General features: G+C 43.7%; 1 long non-coding RNA gene across 2 annotated transcripts in view; it reads left to right on the top strand.

Annotated features, from left to right (window-relative positions):
- Positions 1 to 20,795, top strand: part of LOC100979105 (uncharacterized) — a 51,352-nt gene extending 30,557 nt beyond the window's left edge. Inside the window, exon 4 of one of the 2 annotated variants that reach the window (XR_610800.7) lies at positions 18,476 to 20,795. This is a non-coding gene — a long non-coding RNA (uncharacterized LOC100979105). Of the gene's footprint in view, positions 1 to 17,708 lie in introns of both variants that reach the window. The other variant, XR_010110894.1, reaches the window with a different exon arrangement.
- Positions 20,796 to 26,789: the final 5,994 nt, after the last annotated feature.

Raw genomic sequence — 26,789 nt, 5'->3', positions numbered from 1 at the left:
AAAAGGAGAGGAGATATCACTCCAAATATTGCAAGGGGTGTACATTCCCCTGTAATATTTTTCCTAACATTCAGGAAGAAAGAGAGTGATATTACCCTTAATATTGAAGGGAGTGTGCCCCCCCCTGTGATATTGTTTCTAATATCCAAGAAACGGAAGGATGATATTACTCCCAATATTGCAGGGGCTGTACAGCCCCCTCCCGTGATATTGTTCCCAACTTCCGTGGGGGGGGGTGAAATAGTATTATTCCCAATATCACAATGGGTGTACACACCTCTCATGGTATTGTTCCTAATACCCATGGGGGAAAGGACGATATTATTCTTAATATCTCAGAGGGATGTACACCCTCCCTGTGATATTGTTCCTAATATCCAGGGTGGGAGAGGATGATATTACCCCCAAAATCGCAAAGGGTGTACACGCCTCTTGTGATATTGTTCCTAATATCCAGGGTGGAGAGGATAATATTATTCCCAATATCCAGGAAAGGAAACGATGATGTTACTGTGAATATTCCAGGGGGTGTCCTCCCCTCTGTGATATTGTTCCTAATATCCAGGTTGGGGAGATTATGATATTTCTCCAAATATCACAAGGGGTGTACACCAACCCTGTGTTATTGTTCCTAATATCGATGGGGGGAGAGGACGATATTACTCCCAATATCACAGGGGGTGTACACCACCTTTGTGATATTGTTCCTAATATCCATGAAGAAAGAGGATGATATTACTTTCAATATCGCAGGGGATGTACACGCTTCCTGTGATATTGTTCCTAATATTTAGGGGGAAAGGGGATGATATTACTCCCAATATCGAATGGTGTGTACACCCCCCCCCAGTGATTCTTTTTTTTTTTTTTTTTTGAGATGGAGTCTTGCTCTGCCGCCCAGGCTGGAGTGCAATGGCGCAATCTCGGCTCACTGCAACATTTGCCTCCCAGGTTCGCACGATTCTCCTGCCTCAGCCTTCGGAGTAGCTGGGATTATAGGCAGCTGTCACCATACCCAGCTAATTTTTGTATTTTTAGTAGAGATGGGGTTTCACCATGTTGGTCAGGCTGGTCTTGAATTCCTGACCTCAAATAATCCACCCGCCTTGGCCTCCCAAAGTCGTGGGATTACAGGCATAACTTTCCCTGTGATATTCTTCCTAATATTCAGGAAGAAAGAGGATGATATTGCTCCCAATATCGCAGAGAGTGTGCACTCCTCCTGTGATATGGTTCTTAATATTCAGAGGAGGAGAGGATGATATTACTTTCTATATCACAGAAGGTGTACACCTCCCTCGTGATGTCTTTCCTAATATCCAGTGGGGGAGAGGTTATTAGTCTCAAAATCACAGAAGGTGTAAACCCCCATTTGATATTGTTCCTAATATTCAGGGGTGGGGAGAGAAAGGTATTACTCCTAGTATCTCAGGGCATGAACACCCCCACCGTGATATCATTCCTAATATCCAGAAGGGGAGGCAATGATATTTCTCCTAATATCGCAAAGGGTGTACACCCCTTCTGTGATATCGTAAATATTCTGTGTGTACACCCCCCTGTGTTATGGTCTGTAATATCTGGGTGGGGGAGAGGGTGATATTTCTCCCCATATTGTAGGGGATGTATACCCTTCTGTGATATGGTTTGTTATATCCAGGGAAGAAAAAGGTAATATTGCTGCCCATATTGTGGAGAGTGTACACCCCCATGTAATATGGTTCGTAATATCCAGGAGTGGAGAGGGTGATACTGCTCCTTACATCGAGGAAGGTGTACACCTTATTGTTATATGATTCGAAATATCCAGGGGAGGAGAGAGTGATATTGCTCCCCATATCGCAGGGGGTGTAAACCCTCCGTGATATGGTTGGTAATATCCAGGAAAGGAAAGGGTGATGTTTCTCCCCATATCGCGGGGGACGTACATCCTCCTGTGATATGGTTCGTAATATCCAGGAGGAAAGAGGAAAATATTGCTCTTCATAACCCGAGGGGTGTACAACCCCTGTGGTATGGTTCGTAATACCCAGAAGTGTACACCCCTCTGTGATATGGTTTGTAATATCCAGGGGGTTAGAGGGTGCTATTGCTCCCCATATCGCAGTGGGGGTACACCCCCCTGGATTGGTTCATAATATTCATGGGGGGAGAAATTTACATTTATCCTCATATCAGGGGGGTGTACACCCCCCGTGATATGGTTCGTAATATCCAGGGGAAGAAAGGGTGATATTGCTCCTTATATCGCGGAAGGATCACACTCCCCTGTGATATGGTTCATAATATCCAGACGGGAAGAGGGTGATATTGTTCTTCATAAAGCGAAGGGTGTATAGCCCCCTGTGATATGGTTCATAATATCAAAAGGGGAGAGAGTGATATTGCTCCCCATATCACGGGGGGTGTACTCCCTTCTTTGATATGGTTCATAATATCCAGGGGTGTAGATGGTGATATAGCTCGCCCTATTGGGGAGGGTGTTCACCCCCCTGTGATATTGTTCGTAATGTCCAGGGAAAGAGAGGATGATATTACTCCCAATATCGCAGAAGGTTTACACCACTCTGTGATATTGTTCATAATATCCAGGGAAGGAGAAGACGATATTACTCCCAATATGGCAGGGGGTGTAGAACTCCTGTGATATTGTTTGTAATATCCAGGCAAGGAGAGGATATTACTCTCAATATCGCAGAAGGTTTACACCCCTATGTGATACTGTTCATAATATCCAGGGAAAAAGAGGATATTACTCCCTATATCACAAAGGGTGTACACCCCTTTGTGATATTTTTTGTAATATCCAGGGGAGAGAGGATAATACTCTCAATATCAGAAGGGGTGAAAACCCTCCTGTGTCATTGTTCGTAATATTTAGGGAAGGAGAGAGTGATATTACTCCAAATATCACAGTGGGTGTACACCCCCCTATGATATTGTTCCTAATATCCAGAAGGGGAGATATGATATTATTGCCAATATCGCAGAAGGTGTACACCTTACTCTGACATTGTTCGTAATATCCAGATGGGGAAATGATGATATTACTCCTAATATCACAGGGGGTGTACACCCCCTTGTTTTATTGTTTGTAATATTCAGGGGAAGAGACGATTATATTACTCCCAATATCGCAGGGTGTGTACAACACTCTATGATATTGTTCATAATATCCAGGGGAGGAGAGGAAGTGTACACCCCCCCGTGATATTGTTCGTAATATCCAGAGGTAGAGAGGATGATATTACTCCCAATATTGCAGGTGGTGTACACCTTTCTGTGATATTGTCATGATATTAAGAAGGGGAGAGGATGATATTACTAACAATATCACAAAAACTGTACACTCCCTGTGATATTGTTCATAATATCCAGAAGAAGAGAGGATGATATTATTCTGAATCTCGCAGAAGATATACACCACCCTGTGATATGGTTCATAATATCCTAGGGGAAAGAGGATGACATAACTGTCAATATCGCAGGCGGTGTACAATTCCCTGTGATATTGTTCACAATATTCAGAGGGAAAACGGATAATATTACTTTCAATATCGCAGGCGGTGTACACATTACTGTGTTATTGTTTATAATATCCGGAATGAGAGAAAATTTACTCCCAATATCACAGGAGGTGTACACTCCCCTGTGATATTGTTCGTAATATCCAGGGAGGGGAGGGGATACTATTACTCCCAATATCTCAGAGAGTGTACACCCCCCTGCGATATTGTTTGTAACATCCAGAAGAAAGAGGCTGATATTACTCTTAATATCGCAGGGGGTGTACACCCCCCTAGGATATTATTCATAATATCCAGGGGGAAGTGGAATATTCAGAATGAGAGAGGATGATATCACTTGCAATATCATAGTGGGTGTACACCCTACTGTGATATTGTTCATAATATCCGGGAAAGGAGAAAATGACATTCCTCCCCATATGGCAGGGGCTGTACACCACCTATCATATTGTTCAAAATATCCAGAAGGGGAGAGGATATGTCTCCAAGTATCACAGGGGGTGTACACCCTGCTGTAATATTCTTCCTAATATCCAGGGGGTGAGAGAATAATATTACTCCCAATATCCCAGGGCATGTACACCCCTCTTGTGATGTTGTTCCTAAAATTCATGGGGAGAAAGAATATTACTCCCAATATCACAGGGGGTATACATACACTCTGTAATATTGTTGCCAATATGCAGCAGGAGAGAGGATGATATTACTCCCAATATCACAGGGGGTGTGCACCCCGCTGGGATATTGTTTCTAATATCAAGGGGGAAAAAGGATGATATTACTCCCAATGTCGCAGGGTGTGTACATCCTCTTTGTGACATTGTTCCTAATATCCAGGAGAGAAGAGGGTGACATTCCTTCCAAAACTGAAGGGGGTGTACACACCCCTTGAGATATTGTCTTTAATATCCAGAACGAAAGAGGATGATATAACTCCAATATTGCAGGGGGGTACACCCTCTCTGTGATATTGTTTCTAATATCCAGGAGGGGAAAGAAAAATGTTAATCCCAATATCACAGGGGGTGTACATTCCCCCTGTAATATTGTTCCTAATATCCAGGAAGACACAGGATGATACTATTTCCAGCAGCACAGGGCATGTACACCCCCTTGTGATATTGTTCCTAATATCCAGGAAAAGAGAGGATGATATTACTGTCAATATTGCAGGGCGTATACACTGGTTCCGTGATATTGTTTCTAATATCCGGGGGTGGAGAAAATGATATTACTCCCAATATTCCAGCGGGTGTACACCCGTTCTATGATATTATTCCTAATATCTGGGGGAGAGAGGATGATATTATTGTCAATATCACAGGGGATGTACAGATTCCCTGTGATATTGTTTCTAATATTCACAGGGGGAGAAGGGTATATTACTCCCGATATCGCAGGGGGTGTACACTCCCCCTGTGAAGTTATTCCTAATATCCAGGGGTTGAGAGAATGATATTACTCCCAATATCACAGGCGGTGTAAACCCCCTGTGTGATATTGTTCCTAACATCCAGAGGAAAAGATGATGATATTATTTTCAATATCACAGGGGGTGTACGCATCCCTGTGATATTGTTTCTAATATCCAGGGGAGGAGAGGATGATATTATTGTTAATATCGCAGGGGGTGTACCCCACCCTGTGATACTGTTCCTAATATCCAGGGTGGAAGAGGATAATATTGCTCCCAATATCGCAAAGGGTGTACAACCATCCTGAGATATTGGTCCTAATATCCAGGGAGGGAGAGGATGATATTACTTTCAATATCAGAGGGGGTTTACACACCCCCTGTGATATTGTCCTAATATCCAGCGGAAGAGAGGATGATATAACTTTCAATATCGCAGGTGGTGTACAATCCCCCTGTGATATTGTTCTTAGTATCCAGTGGGGGTTAGGATAATATATTTTCAAAATTGCTGGGTCTGTACCCCCTCCCCCCTCATATTGTTTCTAATATCCAGGAGGGGAGAAAGTAATATGACTCCCAATATCTTAGAAGATGTACACCCTCCCCATAATATTATTTCTTACATCCAGGGGGTAGAGGATGATTTTGCTTTCAATATCACAGAGGGAGTAAACCTTCCCGGTGATATTGATTTTAATATTTAAAAGGAGAGAAGATAAAATTACTCCCAATACAAAGGGGATGTATTGTGTACTCCCCCCTCTGATATTCTTTTTTAATATCCAGATGGAGAGAGGACGATATTACTTTCAATATTGCACGGGATGTATAAATCCCCTGTGTTATTGTTCTGAATATACAGGTGGGGAGAGTATGATATTACTCCAAATACCGCAGGGGGTTCTTTCCCCCTGTGATATTGTTCCTAACATTCAGGGAAGGAGAGGATGATATTACTCTTAATATTGCAGGGGGTGTACCCACGCCTATGATATTGTTCCTAATATCCAGAGGGGGAGAGGATGATATTACTCAGAATATGACAGGGTGTGTACACACAGCCTGTGATATGGTTCCTAATATACAGGGGAGAAGGGGATAATATTTCTCCCAATATCGCAGAGGGTGTACAACCCCCTGTGATATTGTTCCTAATATACAGAAGGGGACAGCATGATATTGTTCCTAATATCGCAGGAGGTGTGCAACGCCCTGTGATATTGTTCTTAATATCCAGGGCGAGAGAGGACGATATTACCCCCAATATCGCAGGTGGTGTGCACTTTCCCTGTTATATTGTTCCTATGATCCGGGTGGGGGGAAATGACATTAGTTCCAATATCGCAGGGTGTGTGCACCGCTCGCCCGTGATACTGTTCCTAATATCAAGGGGGAGAGAGGAGGATATTACTCCCAATATCGCAAGGGATGTACATCCTCCATGCGATATTGTTCGTAATATTCAGGAGGAGAGAGGATGATATTACTCTTGATATAGCAGAAAGTGGACACCCTCCCTGTGATATTCTTCATAATATCCAGGGAAGGAAACGATTGTATGACTTTCAATATCGCTGGGAGTGTACATCCCTTTTGGGATATTGTTTCTAATATCCAGGAAGGGAGAGGATTATACACTCTCAGTATTGCAGGCAGTGTACACCTTTCTTGTGATGTTGTTCCTAATATTCAGAAAGGGAAAGGATGATATTACTCCCAATATTGCTGGTGGTGTACATCCCCCTCTGATATTGTTCCTTATATCAAGGAAGAGAAAGAATAATATTACTCCCAATATCAAAGACAGTGTACACCCCTCTTGTGATATTGTATTTAATATCCATGGGGAAAGAAGATGATGTTACTCCCAATATCGCAGGGGGTTTACACCCACACTGTGATATTGTTCCTAAAATCCAGTGGAGGAGAAAATAATACTGCTCCCAATATTGCAGGGTGTATACAGGCCCCCCCCCCGTTATATTGCTCCTAATATCCAGCGGTGGGGAGGATATTACTTTCAATTTGTGTAGGGAGTGTATACCCCCCTGTGATATTTTTCTAATATCAAGGATGGGAAAGGATGGCATTACTCCCAATATCGCAGGAGGTGTACACGCCCTGTGATATTGTTCCTAATATCCAGGGAGGGAGAGGATGATATTACTTTCAATATTGCAGGAGCTGTACACCCTCTGTGGTACTGTTCTTAATATTTATGTTGGGAGAAAATGATATTAGTCCCAATATCGCAGAAGGCATACACACTTCCAATAACATTGTTCTTAATATCTGGGGGAGAGGGTGATATTACTCCCAAAATCTCTGGGGGTGTACACCCCCTTCTGATATTTTTCCTAATATCCAGGGAAGGAAACGATGATATTACTATAAATATTCCAAGGAGTGTACACCTTCCTAATATCCTAATATTGTTCCTAATATCCAGGGGTGGGAGAGGATTATATTACTCCCAATACCGCAGTGGGTGTACACCCCTCCTGTGATATTGTTTCTAATATCCAAGCGAGGAGAAAATGATATCACTCTCAATACCACAGGGGGTGTACACCTTCTGCATCATATTGTTCCTAATATTCAGAGGGAAAGAAGATGAAGTTACTTTCAATATCGCAGGGGTTGTACACAACCCCTGTGATATTGCTGCTAGTATCCAGAAAGAAAGGGGATTATATTACTCCCCTTATAGCAGAGGGTATACACCTCCCCTGTAATATTGTTCCTAATATCAAGGCTGGGATATACGTGGGGGGAAGGATGATATTACTCCCAATATCTCAGGGGTTATACAACCTTCTGTGATATTGCTCCTAGTAACCAGGGCAGAAGAAGATGATATTACTCCTAATATCGCAGGAGGTGTACACTCCCCCATTATGTTGTTCCCAATATGCAGAAAAGGAGAGGATGACATTATTGCCAGTATCGCAGGGTGTGTACACCACCCCTGTAATATTGTTCCAAATATTTAGGGGGAGAGAGGTTGATATTACTCCCAACATCGCAGGGGGTGTACACACATCCCCTGTAATATAGTTCTTAAAATCTAGGGGAAAAGGGGATCTTATTTCTCTAAATATTGCAGAGGGTGTACACTCCCCGGTGATATTGTTCCTAATAGCCGGGGGAGGGGGGAGATAATTAAATTACTTTCAATATCTCAGAGAGTGTACATCGCCCTTGCGATATTGTTCCTAATATCCAGAGCAAAAGAGAATGATATTACTCCCAATATCTTAGGAGTGTACATTTAACCTGTAATATTGTTCCTAATATCCAGGGGGAAGAGAATAGTATTACTGCCAATATCGTAGGGGTTGTACACCTTTTCTGTGATATTGTTGCAAATATTTAGTAGAGGGAAAGAATATTACTCGCAATATCACAGGGAATGTATACTTCCCCTGTGATATTGTTCTGATATCCAGAAAAAGAGAGGATAATATTACTCCCAATATTGCAGGGGGTGTACACCCCCCTTGTGATATTGATCCTAATATAAAGGAAGGAAGAGGATATTACTCCTCATATAGAAGGGGTTGTCCACCCCCCTTGTGATATTATTCCTAATATTCAGGGAAGCAGAGGATGATATTATTTTCAATATCGCAGAGGGTGTGCAGTCCACCTGTGATATTGTTCTTAATATTCGGGGGGAGAGGATGTTATTATGCCTGATATCGCAGTAGAGGTACACCCCTCAAGTGATACTGTTCCTAATAACCAGGGGTGAAGAGGATGATATTACTCCCAATATCGCAGGTGGTGTACACCCCCCCATGATGGTTTCTAATATACAGAGGGGGAGAGGATAATATTACTCCCAAAATCGCTGGAGGTCTACACCCCCCTTGTGATATTGTTCCTAATATCCAGGAAAGGAAACGATGATATTACTGTGAATATTCCAGGGGGTGTACACCCGCTTTGTACTATTGTTCCTCATATCCAGGGTGTGGAGAGGATGATATTACTCCCAATATCGCAGGGGGTGCACGATGCCCCTGTGATATTGTTTTTCATATCCAGGAGGGGAGAGGATGACATTATTATCAATATGGCAAGGGGTGAACATCCCCTGTGATATTGTACTTAATAGTTAGGTTGGCAGAAAATGATATTAGTCTCGATATCGCAGGGGGTGTGCACTCCGCCTGGTGATATTGCTTTTAATATCAAGGGGGGAGAAAATGGCATTACTCCCAATATCGCAGGGGGTGTACACCCCTCCTGTGATATGGTTCCTAATATCCATGGGAGGAGATGATGATATTACTCCCAATATCACAGGGGATGTACACCACCCTTGTGATATTGTTCCTAATATCCACAGAAGAAAACGATGATATTATTGTGAATATTACAGGGAGTGTACACACTCCCTGTGATATTGTTTTTGATATACAGGGTGGGAGAGGATGATATTACTCCCAATATCACATAAGGTGTACACCCCCCGTGATATTGTTCTAAATATTTCGGTGGGGAGAAAATGATATTAGTCTCCATATCACAGGGGGTGTGTGCTCCTCAGGTGATATTGTTTTTAATATCAAGGGGGGAGGAGATTATATTACTTTCATTATCACAGGGGGTGTACACCCCTCCTGTGATATTGTTCCTTATATCCAGGCGAGGGGAAAATAATATTACTCTCAATATCGCAGGGGGTGTACACACCCCATGTGATATTGTTCCTAATATTAAGGGGGAAAGGAGATAATATTACTTTCAATATCACAGGGTTTGTACTCCTTTCTTGTGATATAGTTTTTAGTATCCAGGGGGAAAGAGCATGATATTACTCCCATTGTAGCAAGGGGTGTACACACCTCCTGTGATATTGTTCCTAATATCCAGAAGTGGTGAGGATGATATTACTCCCAATATCGCAGCGGGTATACACCCCACCTATGATATTGTTTCTAATATCCATGGGAAAAGAGTATGATATTACGCCCAATGTCGCAGAGGGTGTGTATTTTTCCTGTGATATTGTTTCTAATATTCAGGCGGGGAGAAGATGATATTACTCTCAATATAGCAGAAATTGTACATCCCCGCTGTGATATTCTTCATAATAATCAGGGAAAAAGAGGATGATATTACTACCAATATTGCAGGGGGGTTACACTTCCCCTATGGTAGTGTTCCTAATATCCAGGAAGAAAGAGGATGATATTAATCCCATTATCCAGGAAGGGTACACCCACCCTGTCATGTTGTTCCTAATATCCAGCAGGGAAGAGGATGATATTACACCCCCCACCGTGATATTCTTCTTAATATCCAGGAGGGGAGAGGCTGATATTACTGGATATATAACAGTGGGTGTTCACACCTTCTGTGATATTGTTCCTAATATCCAGAAAAGGAGAGGATGATATTACTTCCAATATCGCAGAAGGTGTATACCTCCCTGTGATATTGATCCTAACATTCAGAAGGGGAGAGGATGATATTACTCAAAATACCGCAGGGCATGTGCATTCCCTTGTGATATTGTTCCTAATATCCAGAAGGGAACAGGATAATATTACTTTCAATATCACAGGGAGTGCACACCCCCCTTTGGTATGGTTCTTAATATCCAGAAGGAAAGAGGGTGCTATTACTTTCCATATTGCAAGGGGTGTACACCCCACTGTGGTATGGTTCATAATATCCAGGCAGGGAGAGGGTGCTATTACTCCCCACAGTGCGGGGCATGTACACCCTGCTGTGGTACGGTTCCTAATATCCAGGGGGAGAGAGGATGCTATGACTCCCTATATCGCGGGGTGTGTACACCCCTGTGTGGTATGTTTTGTATTCTCCAGGAACGGAGAGGGTGTCGTTACCCCTCATATCGCTGGAAATGTACACTCCCCTGTGGTATGGTTCGTAATATCCAGGGGATTGAGGGTACTGTTACTCCCCATATCATGGGGGGAGTGCACCTCCCTGTGGTATGGTTCGAAATATCCAGGGTAAGAGAGGGTGCTATTATTCCCCATTTTGCAGGAGGCATACACCCCCCTATGGTATGGTTCGTAATATCCGGGGTGAGGGCATGCTATCAAAAGAAGAGAGAAAGAGACCCCCCATATTGTTCTATATTATTTTATACTCAGTACCTGTTTTAAGAAGAAACAAGGAAGTGAAACCAAAGGCAGGCAGCCCGGCGCCAGGCACCAGACCCAAAACCAGACCCGAAACCAGGCCTGGGCCTGCCTGACCTTAGCCTGATAGTTAAAATTCAACCCATGACCTAGCAACCAATGTTATCCATAGATTCCAGACATTGTATGGAAGGACACTGTGAAATTTCTTGTTCTGTGCTGTTTCACTCTGATTACCGGTGCCTGCAGCCCCTGTCACATACCCACTAGATTGCTCAATCAATCACAGCCCTTTCATGTAAGATCTTTAGTGTTGTGAGCCCTTAAAAAGGACAGAAATTGTGCACTCAACAAGCTCGGATTTTGAGACGATAGTCTTTCGATGCTTCCAGCTGATTAAAAGCCACTTCCTTCACTACCTCGGTGTCTGTGGGGTTTTGTCCGCGACTCCTCCTGCTACACTATGACTCCCCATATCAAGGGGGGTGTACACCCCCCTGTGGTTCGTAATATCCAGCAGGGGAGAAGGTGCTATTACTCCCCATATTGCAGGGAGTGTACACCCCCTTGTAGTATGGATCATAAAATCAAGGGGGGAGGGAAGGTGTAATTATCCCCATATCACAGGGGGTGTACACCCCTTTGTGGTAAAGTTTGTAATATCCAGGGATATTACAGGGATATTATCCCCAAATTAATACTTTTATAATTTCTTATGCCTGCCTTTACTGCAATCTCTGAACATAAATTGTGAAGATTTCATGGACATTTATCACTTCCCCAATCAATACTTTTATAATTTCCTATGCCTGTCTTTACTTTAATCTCTTAATCTCATCATCTTTGTGAGCTGAGGATGTATGTCGCCTCAGGACCCTGTGATGATTGCGTTAACTCCACAAATTGTTTATAAAACATGTGTATTTGAACAATATGAAATCTGGGCACCCTGAAAAAGAACAGGATAAGAGTGATGTTCAGCGAACAAGGGAGATAAGCATAAGGTCTGACTGCCTGTGGGGCTGGGCAGAACAGAGTCACATTTTTCTTATTGCAGAAAATGAGTAGGAGAAATATCACTGGGAAGGGAACGCATTCCTAGGGGAGGCCTATGGATGGCCGCTCTGGGGGTGTATCCCTTATGTGGTTGAAGATAAGGGATGAAATACACCCTGGTCCCCTGCAGTGCCCTCAGGCTTGCTAGGATTAGAAATTCCAGCCTGGTGAATTCTAGTCAGACCAGTTCTCTGCTCTTGAACCCCGTTTCCTGTTAAGATGTTTATCAATGACAATGAGTGCACAGCAGGACATGGAACCTCAATAGTAATTCCATTTTCTCCCTGGCCTTGTGACCTTGCTAGGCCCTTCTGCCCTTGTGATCTTTTATTGCCATTTGAAGCATGTGATCTCTGTGACCCACTCCCTATTCGTATCCCCCTCCCCTTTTGAAGTCCCTAATAAAAACTTGCTGGTTTTGCAGATCAGGTGGGCATCACAGAACCTGCCGATATGTGATGTCACCCCCGGAGGCTCAGCTGTAAAATTTCTCTCTTTCGTACTCTTTCGCTTTATTTCTCAGACCAGGTGACACTTAAGGAAAATAGAAAAGAACCTACATTGAAATATTGGGGGCTGGTTCCCCCAATAGACATTGTTCCTAATATCCAGAAAAAAAGAAGATGATATTACTCCCAATATCACAGGGGTTGTGAACCCCACCTGTGATATGGTTCCTAATATCCAGGAAGGGAGAGAATGATATTACTCTCCATATTGCAGGGGGTGTGCACATCCCCTGTGATATTGTTCCTAATATCCAGGGGAGGAGAGGGTGATATTACTCCCAATATTGCAAGGGTTGTAAACCCCACCCTGTAATATTGCTCCTAATATTTAGGGGGGGAGAGGATAATATTACTCCCAATATCGCAGGGGATGTATATGCCCTCTTTGATATTGTTCCTAATATCCAGGGGGGGGAGAGGGTAATATTACTTTCCATATCACAAAGGGTGTTCACCCCCCTGTGATATTGTTCCTAATATCCAAAAAGGAAGAGGATGATATCAATCCCAATATCACAAGAAGTGTACACCCCCCCTTTTGTATTGTTTCTAATATCCAGGGGAAATGAGGGTGATATTTCTCTCAATATAGCAGAAGGGGTACACTCCCCCTGGGATATTATTCCTAATATCCAGGGGAAAAAAAGAGGTTGATATTCTTCCCAGTATAGCAGGGAATGAATACACCCTTTGTGATATTGCTTCTAATATCAAGGGGAAAAGAGGATGATATGACTCCCAATATCACAGGGGATGTAAACCTGTGGCGTTGTTGCTAATATCAAGGAGGGAAGAGTATGATATTACTCCTAATGTCGCCGAAGGTGCACACTTTCCCTGTGATATTGCTCCTAATATCCAAAAGGGAAGAGAATGATATTACCCCCAGTATTGCAGGGTGTACACCACCCCTGTGATATTGCTCCTAATACCCAGGAAAAAAGAGAATGCTATTACCCCAATATCTAAGGGGACATATACCTTCCCTGTGATATTGTTTCTAATATCCAAGTGGGGAGAGGATGGTTTTACTCTCAATATTGCAGGGAGTGTACACTCCCCCTGTGATACTGTTTCTAATACTCGGGCTGGGAGAAATAGTATTACTCCCAATATCGCAGTGATATTGTTTCCCTGTGATATTGTTTCTAATATCTAGTGGGGGAGATAATTATATTACTACCCCATACACAGGGGAGGGTGTACATCCCCCTGTGATGTTGTTTGTAATATCCAGGGAAGGAGAGGATGTTACTCCCAATATCACAGGGGGTGTACACCCCTTTTTTGATATTGTTCCTAATATCTGGGGGGCAGAGAATTATATTACTGTCAATATCACAGAGTGTGTACACCCCCTCTGTTATATTGCTCTTTATATTCAGGGCGGTAGAGGATGATATTACTCCCTATATCACAGGGGGTGTTCACCCCTCCTGTGATATTGTTTATAATATCTAAGGGGAAAGAGGATGATATCACTCCCAATATCAAAGGAAATGTACACCTTTCCTGTGATATTGTTTTTATTATATAGGGGGGCAGAGGATGATATTAAGAACAATACCACAGGGGATGTACACCCACGTATTGATATTGTCCCTAATATGTATGGGGAAAGAGGACAGTGTAACTCCCGATATCGCAGAGTGTGTACACCCCCTTGTGATATTGTTTCTGACATACACGGGAAGAAAAGATAATATTTCTTCCAAAATTGCAGGGGGTGTACAACCCCCTGTGATATTGTTTTTAATATCCAGTGGGGGAGAGAATGATATTACTCCCAATATTGCAGGGCGTGTACACAACCCCTGTGATATTGTTCCTAATATCCAGAGTAGGGGAGGATGACATTACTTTCAATATCGCAAGGGGTGTACATTCCCCTGTGATATTGCTCCTAATATCCATGAGGGGAGAGGATGATATTATTCCTAATATGGCAGGGGCTGTACACCTTCCCTGTGATATTGTTTCTAACATCCAGTGGGGGAGAAAATGACATTACTCCCTATATCACAGAAGGTGTACACTTTCCCTGTGATATTGTTCCTAATATCCAGAAGGGGAGAGGATAATATTACTCCCAATATCGCAGGAAGCTTACAACTCCCTTGTGATATTGTTTCTAATATCCAGGGAGGTAGGGATGATATTACTCCCAATATCGCAGGGGATGTACACTCCCCCGTGACATTGTTTCTAATAACCAGGGGGCAAGAGGATGATATTACGCTTAATACCAAAGGGGGTGTACACACCCTTGTGATATTGTGCCTAATAGCCGGGGGGAAGAAAATTATATTAATTTTAATATTTATGGGGAAAAAGGATGATATTACTCCCAATATCACAGGGGCTGTACACCGACCTTTTGATATTGTTTTTAATATCCAGAAGAGAAGAGGATAATATTGCTCCCAATATCAGAAAAGGTGTAAACCCCTTCTGTGATATTGGTCCTAATATCCAGGGAGGGAGAGAATAATATTACTACCAATATCACAGAAGCTGCCCACCCCCACGGTGATATTGTTCCTAATATCCAAAGATAATAGGGTGATGTTACTCCCAATATCACAGGAGGTGTTCACACCCCTTGTGATATTGTTTCTAACGTACAGGGAGGGGAGAGGATGATATTATTCCCAATATCACAGGAGGTGTATACTCCTATGTGATATCGATTTTAATATTCGGGGGGAAAGGATGATATTACTCCCTATATCGCAGAGGGTGTACACCCTCTGTAATATTGATCCTAATATCCAGGGCGGGATAGGATGATATTACTCCCAATATCGCAGAAAGTCTACACAACCCCCAGTAATATTGTTTTTACTATCCAGGGGGAAGAGGATGACATTACTCCCAATTTCACAGAGTGTGTACACTCACCGTTTGATATCGTTTCTAATATCTAGGGGGAGAGAATATATTACTCCCAATATCACAGGAATTGTACACCACCTCTGTGACATTCTTGTGAATATCCGGGGAAAAAGAGAATAATATTACTCCCAATATTGCAGAGCGTGTACACCCCTCCATGATATCGATACTAATATGTTTTTAAAGAGGATGATATTACTCCCATTGTCACAGGATGTGTACACCCCCCTTGTGAAATTGTTCATAATATTCTGGGGGGAGAGCATAATATTACTCCCCATATCGAAAAAGGTGTCCACCCTCCTTATAATATGGTTCCTAATATCCAGGATATTACTTAATCCAGGATATTTGTAATATCCTAAATATACAATTGCTTGAACCTCCACCTCCCAGGTTCAAGCGATTCTTCTGCCTCAGCCTCCCGAGTAGCTGGGACTACAGGTGCACACCACCACACCCAGCTAATTTTTTTTTCTTGTATTTTTAGTAGAGATGGGGTTTTGCCATATTGGCCAGGCTGGTCTCAAACTCCTGACCTCGTGATCCGCCCACCTCAGCCTCCCAAAGTGCTGGGATTATAGGCGTGACCCACCGTGCCCAGCCAGGAAGAGGATGCTCTATAGATTTCCCCAATAAGAGATGGCTTTGCAGGGCCATTCCAAAATATGTCAAAGAAATACATTTGGGGATAAAATACTTTGATTTCCTTTAGGGAATGTTATCTATTATGTGATGCTATACCAGAGTCAGATTGGAGTCGGTTATCTTATTGCAACAAAGAGTCTGTTCCGTCACTGTTGGGATCTCTATTTTTTCCTCTTATTTCTTGAGACAGGGTCTCACTCTGTCACCCAGTCTGGAGTGCAGTGGTGCGATCTTCATTCACTGAAACCTCTGCCTCCTGTGTTCAGGTGATTCTCGTGCCTCAGCCCCTTAAGTAACTAGGATTACAGGTGTGCGCCACCACACCCAGCTAATTTTTGTATTTTCAGTAGAGATGGTGTTTTGCCCTGTTGGCCAGGCTGGTCTTGAACTCCTGGCCTCGTGTCATCTGCCCACCTCGACCTCCCAAAGTGCTGGGACTGCAAATGTGAGCTACTGTGCCCAGCCAGGATCTCTGTTTTAACGTTAGTGCTGGTCACTTTGCATGAACTCCAAAGGGAAGAAATATAATGAGGTGTGTCTGACCCCCTGCCTTCTCATCGTGACCTGAATTAGTTTTTCAGGTTTGCAGGGGATACCCTTGGACAAGAAGGGGCTCTATTCGGTTGGTTGGGGGGCTTAGAATTTTACTTTTTGTTTACAATATTTCTCCTGAAAGAGTTAGGGGCTCACAAGGAATTTCCGTGTGAGCAACTTATGAGGAAAGCCATCTGGGAAGATATGTGTCCTTGTGTCACTGGGATATTCTCGTTTACCCCAATGATACGGCAATGACACAGGGTTGTGAAATTACAGCTATGTGTTTGGGGAAAAAAGAAAGCAGGATTGTGTGACTACGTTTCCAAACTTCACTTGCCCTTAGCCATAGTGAGTTGGGGGCCTGGAGATTCTGTTTTCTTTCACAATGATATAGATACAATTAAATGTATAGAAAGCAAAAAAATAAAAAGGTGAGTAATGAGGAACCTCTGATTCCTGAGTGGCCACGTAGTTACCCATGGCACAGAGCCACAGTTACTGAAGGTAAAGTTTGCTGGGGAATTTAGAAATGAATCCAACTCTTGGAGGAGTCAGTTTACTGGATGCCTAAGAAAATGCAAACAAAATAAGAAAAAAGGGTAATATTCAATCCCATAGTTATTGTTACCTGTCATAGCTAAAGTAAAATTAAAACAGAGTGCTGGCTTCAATCTTAATGCTACACTAAGCTTAGATTTCAGTGAATGTGAGTCTCAGCCACTAGCTCAGAGCCCCCTCCCAAAGACCAAATCATGTAGGGACAATAGAAAGTACTTCTGAGAATTGCGGTTACCAAGAACCTAGTAACTGTTGGGGAGGAGCAAAACAAAGTACAGAAACCAGAGGGTACAATCTGAATGAGACTGCTATCAGCTTCTGGAGGAGCCTTTACTAAAATGAATGATGAGAGTAACTGGATGATGAGAGTAACTAATGGATGATGAGAGTAAGCAATGTCTTTGGTTTTCTTTTTCTTTTTCTTTTTTTTTTTTTTTAGCAGATGTCTCACTCTTGTCGCCCAGGCTGGAGTGTAATGGCATGATCTCGCCTCACTGCAACCTCCACCTCCTGGGTTCAAGCAATTCTCCTGTCTCAGCCTCCCGAGTAGCTGGGACTACAGGCACTCATCACCACACCTGGCTAATTTTTGTATTTTTAGTATTTTCTGGTGAGGGTCCAGGTTTCCAGAAACAACTCAGAGACATATGTTAAGATGTTATCTTTAGTTTTCATAGGGAACCAAATATGTTACGACTCCAATTTCCTTGGCTATTGTTTTAAGTTACCATTACCTTCTCGTTGATCAAGTTGCTCATTTACTTCTCAAGCCTAGCTAGATGCCTGGAATTTCCCTTGAAGGAAGTCAAGATTTTCCTTTATCTCCATACTGGCTGATGGTGATCGAGTAAGCCCCTAAGAGGGGCCCCTGCTCCATCTCAAGATGCTGCTAGATTCTACAGTGCCTAATAAACAGCTCTCGCCTGACCGACAAAGAGCTGCTTGCTCTCTGGATAGCAATTCCAAAGTGAACAGACAACATCCTGTTTGGAAGACTGCCACTCTGTTAGAAGAAGCATCAGGAAAACCTTTCTTTTGAGCTATTTATAACTAACAGCAATTGACCAAGTATACTTTTGTGAGTGAAACTGACCTTTCTCCCTGTAAGAATTCTCCAAAATTTGGAAACTATTTGTGAGTATTTTTACTTATGGCAATATAATTATTGGCACAAGCTCAATCAGATTCGGTTTTCTTTCGTAACAGGAATCATTGGAGATACTCATTACTCTTTGAAGGCTTACAGTGGAATGAATTCAAATACAACTTATTTGAGGAATTGAAGTTGACTTTATGGAGCTGATAAGAATCTTCTTGGAAAAAAAAAGACTGGGTATATTTTCAATATGCTTTCCTTTTAAGGTCCCTCACCTGTGGAAAGTAAAGAATGTCACTTTCTGACAGGCTCAGGAACCTCAAGTTATGTAGGGATCTCAAGAAGATGGGGGAATTCACCCAGTTCATACAGGTGAAATTGCTGTTGCGAAGATTATGAATATGAGAGAAGTCCAGCATGGCTGACTTCATCTCGTGTCTGGCCTCAGGCTGGCTGCCCTTGCTCACTCTTGGGCATAGGCCAAGCTAGCCATGGGAGGAATTTAGTTTATAGTTTAACTTTGAAGCACGGATGACAATAGTCTCTCCCTAAAATGAACCCCTTCCTTGCTCAGGGACTGAAACTACCTTTGTATGACAAATGAAAGCCCACAAGATTAAGATTATGAGAGGGGCCTGAATTCTGCTAAAATGCAGGTGTAGCTGACTGATAACAAGTCATTGTCCCACAGCTTGCCTTTCTATAATCTCTTGCTTCTCAGGAGTCACATGGCCAGAGGTCCTGAGATTTCCAGTCCTGTGACCCCCACCCAGAGATGGACTTAATGCATGAGGACCATTTTCCACACCCCTATGATTTCATCCTCAAACAATCAGCAGCAACCATTCCCTAGCCCCCTGCCTGCCAAATTATCCATAAAAATCCTAGCCTCTGAGTTATTAGGGAGATTGATTAATAATCCGAGTCCTACCCCTTGGGTTGCTCTGATTTAATTAAACCTTCTCTACTGCAATACCACGGACTCAGTGAATTGGTTTTGTCTGTGCAATGGGCAAGAAGAACATGTTGCATGGTTATACAGGTACTACAAGCACAGTCTGATGGCAAATTATTGGTTTTGCTTCCTGCCCTTGATGTTTCTAAACATCTAGTCCAAAATTACTTGTGAAAGGTCCAGCAAAGCCAATTTTAAAAGAGGCTATATGGCCAATCACTATTCTTTCTACACATTATTGCAAATAATCAGGCCACGGCTGGGCACGGTGGCTCATGCCTGCAATCCCAGCACTTTGGGAGGCTGAGGCAGGATCACCTGAAATCAGGAGTTCAAGACCAGCCTAGGCAACATGATAAAACCCTGTCTCTACTAAAAATACAAAATTAGCCAGGCATGGTGGCATGCACCTGTAATCCCAGCTACTTGGGAGACTGAGGGAGGAGAATCACTTGAACCTGGGAGGCAGAGATTGCAGTGAGCTGAGATCACACCACTGCACTCCAGCCTGGGCAATAGAGTGAGACTTTGTCTCAAATAATAATAATAATAATAAGACCAAGTATAATGAAATTAAAATTTATTTTGCAAATAAATTGGTCCTACTACAATTTATCCTTCATAGAAATGTGGAAACTGAAGATAAAAAAAATTAGGTTTCAGAAGAAAACTGTACTACACCTGTTATTAGATTCTAGCCCTAAACATTGTTTTTGAGGTTTTTATTATTTACCTGCAATTTGGACTAAATTCTGAATTATTTCCTGACTACAAGTATCCAAGGAATAAATGGGTTTTCTTTTTCTTTATGATAGTTTTAGTTGGCTTCTAATGCAACAACAATTTTTATTGTAATCCTGTGTGCATTCTATTCCTACTATTCAAATTATTAATGTTATAGATCTTTCATTGTAGTACTTCTGAATTAACCAAAATCACAGTATTCTGAAGATGATTCTACAAAGCCTGCTGTTTTCTACAAAGGCTGCTGATGATTTCTACAAAGCCTGCTGTAGTGTTGCTGTGGCCTCTGCTTAAAAAAGTAGAAAACACATTGATGCAGCATGTTCACCCCAACCTCCCCGCCTAAAGGCTCAGGGACCATCGCGGAAGAGGAAGGCGCGTGAGATTGTAAGAGCCGAATTAGGGGGATGGAGTGTGGAGGATAAGGACACTTCATCTTGGATGCTCACCTGCCAAATTGACTTCTGATGAAAGCCAGCTCCAGAAATGTACCTACAGTTACTACTTTCACCTAAACCCTGCCCTTAGTCAAATCCTTCTCTTCTTCTAAGCAATCAACTTCAATTCCTTATATAACCCACAGTATAAAAGGGCTTTTATACCATTCTATCCTATTGCATGTAAGCCTTGGGTCTGGGAGGTAACAGTGTGGGATTCCACCATCTCATCTCCCTGCCACCCAAACATGCCTGCTCTTCTTTAAGCAATATTAAATGTTTGTACTTCAGAAATTTGATTTGTCAGCCTCTTCTTCAGACTCTCAGCTTCTTTGGCCTTTGGGAGTAAATTTGCATAGGCCTGCTCAAAACAGGATGTTCTGGGGGTTTGGGGGTGTGGTTTTGTTTTGTTTTTTGTTTTGTTTAGAGACAGGGTCTCACTCTGTCACCCAGGTTGGAGCGCAGTGGTGCAATCATGGCACACTGCAGCCTCAAACTCCTAGGCTCAAGCAATCCCCCCACCTTGGCCTCCCAAAGTTCTGGGATTACAAGCATAAGCCACCATGCCCAGCCCTGGACTTTTCTTTAAAGACATTTACACAGTGTAGGAATTACTGTGGGTGCACTGCTCAGGTCCCCTTCTCCAGGATGCTCATTCCTACCGCATAGATGATTTTCCTGCAGAGATTTGACCTCAGCTGAAGGGCAGTCACCTGGTCCAGGTGGTTGCTATTCACCTCCTTCCTGAGAACAGCCAACAGCCAGGGACACGCTAGCACAGAGATATAAGAGCGACCAAGGTGAGGCCCCTTCTGTGCTGCGGTGCATGCTCCAGAGCCTCCCTGGGATCAGACTTAGGGTCTCCAGCCAGATCTGGTCTTCCCTGCTTTCCTCGAGCTCCCCAGCGCACTCCTGCAATGCATCCTTTTTTTTTTTTTTTTTTTGAGACGGAGTTTCACTCTTGTTGCCCAGGCTGGAATGCAATGGCGCAATCTCAGCTCACCACAACCTCTGCCTCCCGGGTTCAAGTGATTCTCCTTCCTCAGCCTCCCAAGTACCTGGGATTACAGGCATGCACCACCACGCCCAGCTAATTTTGTATTTTTAGTAGAAACGGGTTTCTCCATATTGGTCAGGCTGGTTTCGAACTCCTGACCTCAGTTGATCCTCCTGCCTCAGCCTTCCAAAGTGCTGGGATTACAGGCGTGAGCCACTGTGCCCGGCCCAATGCACCTCTTGAATCACCTCCTCATGCTTTGCTTTTAGAGAACATGATCCCCAACATGTGATTCCAGCAAAGATTCTAGAAAGCCAACCGTGACAATCACTTCTGGGTTTAGATGACCCCCCCAACCGCAAGATGGCAGTGAGCACCTCATCACAGAGGTGCTGATGGTCTGCAGCACCGCGCCAGGCCAGAACGTGCCTTTTACAGAAGAAAATAACCCAGCAGCTGACTAGGATGGTGAGGAGGGCTGGTGAGCACTGCAGTAGTGAGAGGGACACTAGCATCACTGAGATGCAAGTGATGGTCATTTTTCATAGGTCAAAGCTCAAAGCAGGGGACAGTTACAGGGCAGGGCTTCATAGCACCAGTGTGATGAAAGTATCTGGGAGTGGCTAAGGCCAGCACTATGCCATGGGAAGCAAGGTGGGCCTGAGGAGGAGGCAGCAGCATCAGCCTGCAACAAGTGGGGGCTGCCCTGCAGAGACCTAAGAGTCATGTTATAGAGCACAGTGTCTGTAAGGCCAAGAAGTGTGGACAGCCAAGTGTGTCAATTACTAGACATACTCAAGAGGAGCAGGAAGGGCAGGGCACGGTGGCTCATGCCTGTAATCCCAGCTACTTGGGAGACTGAGGAAGGAGAATCGCTTGAACCCGGGAGGTGAAAATTGCAATGAGCCGAGATTTCACCACTGCACTCCAGCCTGTGTGACGGGAGCGGGACTCCATCTCAAAAAAAAAAAGAAAGAGGAAAAAGAAAAAAAGAAAAACCTAGGTATACTTCTCAAGCAAATACAAATAATCAAAACCAATATCATGCCCGGGCACAAATTTCATATATATAACAGATTTAAATATATGAGGGTGATTATCCTCTCATATCTCCATTTTTTTTTGTTTTTCCATTTTTTTCTTTACTAAAAAAAGTTAATGCCAATGACACACAATTTTTTTTTTTTTTTGAGATGGAGTCTCACTTCTTCGCCCTGGCTGGAGTGCAATGGCGTGATCTCGACTCACTGCAAAGTCTGCCTCCTGGGTTCAAGCAATTCTCCTGCCTCAGCCTCCCAAGTAGCTGGGACCACAGGAGTGAGCCACCACACCCAGCTAATTTTTGTATTTTTAATAGAGACGGGGTTTCACCATATTGGCCAGGCTGGTCTCAAACTCCTGATCTCAAATAATCTGCCCGCCTCGGCCTCCCAAGATTCTGGGATTATAGGCGTGAGCCACTGCGCCCCGCCTATGTATGATTTTTTTTAAATTTTATTTTCATAAGTTTTTGGGGAACAGATGGTATTTTGTTACATGAGTAATTTCTTTAGTTGTGATTTGTGAGATTTTGGTTCACCCATCAACTGAGAAGTATACACTGAACCCAATTTGTGGTCTTTTATCCCTCACCCCCTTCCCACCCTTTCTTTCCCCCAGAGTCCCTGAAGTCCACTGTATCATTCTTATGCCTTTGCATCTTCATAGCTTAGCTCTTGAACCCTTACTTTCTGTTTGAGGGAGAAGACATATCATCTACAAGTAGATACTGTGTAAACATTCCATTGCATGAATATCCCATAACTTATTTATTATTTGTGTTTGGTTATTTGCTGCTATGTAACAACCCCACTCCCAACTAAATGGTGTGACAATTCCATGATTCTGTGGATCAAAAATTCTGAGAATTCAAACCCAAGGAGTTTTGTCTCTGCTCCATGATGCTAAAGCCTCCGCAGGGGTGAGGCGAATGGCTCAGGGTGACTGAAAAGCTCAGGGTTGGAACAGCTGGGGATGAGGCCTCTATGTATAAGATAATTCTTCACTCACAGGTCTGAAACTATGGTGGGGACAGCCAGAAGGCTCGGCTCAGCTGGGACAGTCGCCTGAGCCCTACACATGACCTCTCCAACATGGTGATCCTGAAGCAGTTGGGTTTCTTACACAGCATCACACTTTTTTTTTTTTTGAGATGAAATATTGCTCTATCACCCAGGCTGGAGTGCAGTGGCACGATCTCAGCTCACTGCAGCCTCCGCCTACCAGGTTCAAGCGATTCTCCTGCTCCAGCCTCCCAAGTTGCTGAGATTGCAGGCGCCTGCCACCAAGCCCAGCTAATTTTTGTATTTTTAGTAGAGACAGGGTTTCACCTTGTTGGCCAGGCTAGTCTTGACCTCTTGACCTCAGGCGATCCGCCTGCCTCGGCCTCCCAAAGTGCTGGGATTACAGGCATGAGCCACCGCGCCCGGCCAAAGCTCACACTTCTTATGATTCAGCCTTAGATGTCACATCAGTTCACTTTCCCCACACTTATTAGTGTTAGAAGTCACAAGCCCACCCATACTCAGGGGACTGGCACACAGACCCCACTCTCAATGGAAGGGGTGGGACACCTCCATTCCTGCTGATGGGCATTTGGGTAACTTCCTGTTTGAAGCTATTAAGATTGGGCTGCTGTGGCCGGGCGCGGTGGCTCATGCCTGTAATCCCAGCACTTTGGGAGGCCGAGGCGGGCGGATCACGAAGTCAGGAGATCGAGACCATCCTGGCTAACACGATGAAACCCCATCTTTACTAAAAATACCAAAAAAAAAAAAAAAAAAATTAGCTGGGCATGGTAGTGGGCGCCTGTAGTCCCAGCTACTCGGGAGGCTGAGGCAGGAGAACGGCGTGAACCCGGGAGGCGGAGCTTGCAGTGAGCCGAGATTGTGCCACTGCACTCCAGCCTAGGCGACAGAGCAAGACTCCGTCTCCAAAAAAAAAAAAAAAAAAAAAAAGATTGGGCTGCTGTGACTATTCTAGTAGGTGTCTTTGGTGAGCGCCTACGCGTGTTTCTCTTTTTCTCTTTAGTATATGCCCAGGAGGGGAACTGCTGGCTCCCAGATACCGTATGTTCAGGGTCACACACACTTCCACAGGGTTTTCCAAAGCCCTTGTACCAGCACGCACTCCCAGCACCTGTGTGACTGCTCCAGCTGTCCCACAGTCTCATCAGTTCTATTGCTGATATTTTCATTTTAGCTTAAGTTATATTTAATAGGAAAATTACCGTTGCCTCTGCCCCTCGTTCCTGCCTGTAGGAGTTTCTCGTAGCTGTTGCTACAAGTGGCCACAAATTTGTCACTTAAACCCACACAAATTGATGTCCTTATGGCTTTGGAGTCAGAAGTGTCAACTGAAGGTACTAGCAGGGCTGTACTGACCTGGTGGCCTCAGGGAGCATCTGTGCTGCTTCTCCACCTTCTAGAGGCTGCTGCATCCCTCGCTCCAGCCCCTTCCTGACACCACTCACCCTCCTACTTCTGTTATCACACCCTCACCTTCTCTGTGTTCAGGGCTCCCTCTGTCTCTCTCTTGCAAGCACACTTGGGATTCCATTGAGGGCCACCCACATAACCCAGGAGAATTTCTCCACCTCAATATCCTTAACAACTGCAAAGCCCTTTTGCCATAAAAGTTACCATTCACGGGTTCCAGGGATTGTGACATGGGTAGTTTTAGGAGTGATTATTCCTGCCTGTCTCCCGCTCACCAGAACTTGGACTTTCTCTCTCAACAGGAGCCCCCTGTGTGGGAATAGCCTGTCTCAACGACGCCCTCTATAAGGACCTGCTTCCTCAAAGGACCTCATAGTCGGGTCCTGCCCCTCAGTGTCCAGTCTGCCTTGGCTGGAGGGGCTGCAGCGGTGTGTGTTGGCGCCACCTGGTGGAGACAGGGCATCACAGCAGGTGGGAGCCCAGTAGAAGCACAACCAAGCCCCATGGGTAATGTTTAAAATTTTCTGGCTAAGCGCTGTGGCTCACGCCTGTAATTCCAGCACTTTGGGAGGCCGAGGCGGGTGGATCACATGAGGACGGGAGTTTGAGACCAGCCTGGCCAACATGGTGAAACATCCCCTCTACTAAAAAATACAGAAAAATTAGCTGGACATGTGGCGCGCGCCTGTAATCCCAGCTACTCGAGAGGCTGAGACACGAGAATCGCTTCAACCCCGGAGGGGTTGCCGAGATCGCGCCACTGCACTCCAGGCTGGGCGATAGAGCGAGACTTTGTCTCAAAAAAAAAAAAAAAAAAAAAAAAAAAAAAAAAAAAAAGAAGAGGGAAGGGAGGGGAGGGGAGGGGAGGGGAGGGGAAAAGGGGGAATTTGTTTGGAGCTGAGACATCCATCTTCTCCTGACCTCAGATATTTGCACTCCTGGTTATGAAGCCTTCACACTTGGACTGAATACACCACCAGCTTTCCCGATTTCCAGCTTGCAAATGGCAGATCGTGAGACTTCTCAGCTTCCATAACTACATGAGCCAATTTATATATATAAATTGGGTTCTTCAGAGAAACAGAATAAATTATATATATAGCTAAGTTATACGTATAATTTAATTAAATTATGCGTATAATTATATATATAATTTATTCTGTTTTTCTGGAGAACCCTACTGACACAAATGTTGAGCATCTTTTCATGTGCTTATTGGCTTAATAACTTGTATATCTTCTTTGGGGAAATGTCTATTCAAGTTCTTTGCCCATTTTGTAACTGAACTATTAATATTTGTCTTTACATTGTTGAGTTGTAAAAGTTCCTTATATATTCTAGATACTAGAGCCTTATCAGATATATTTCTGCAACTGTTTTCTCCTAATATATAGGTTGCCTTTTTATTTTCTTTTTCTTTTTTTTTTTATTGAGACAGTCTCACTCTGTCACCCAGGCTGGAGTGCAGTGGCATGATCTTGGCTCACTGCAGACTCGACCTGCCAGGCTCAAGCAATTCTCCCACTTCAGCCTCCTGAGTAGCTGAGGTTATAGGCACTTGCCATCGCACCCAGCTAATTTTTGTATTTTTTAGTAGAGCCGAGGTTTCGCCATGTTGCCTAGGTTGGTCTTGAACTCCCTGCCTCAAAGCGATCTGTCAGCCTCACTCTCCCTAAGTGCTGGAAGTACAGGTGTGAGCCACAGTGCCCGGCCATCTATTTTCAATAGTGTTTTTTGATGTACACAGGTTTGGAATTTTGATAATGTTCAATTCATCCAATTTTTTTTTTTTTTTTTTTTTGGTTCTTTCTACTG

The sequence above is a fragment of the Pan paniscus genome, chromosome 20 (assembly GCF_029289425.2).
Source record: "Pan paniscus chromosome 20, NHGRI_mPanPan1-v2.0_pri, whole genome shotgun sequence".
NCBI lineage: Eukaryota > Metazoa > Chordata > Mammalia > Primates > Hominidae > Pan > Pan paniscus.
Note: the sequence above shows the minus strand (reverse complement) of the source record. Positions and strands in the feature narration are given on the sequence as shown.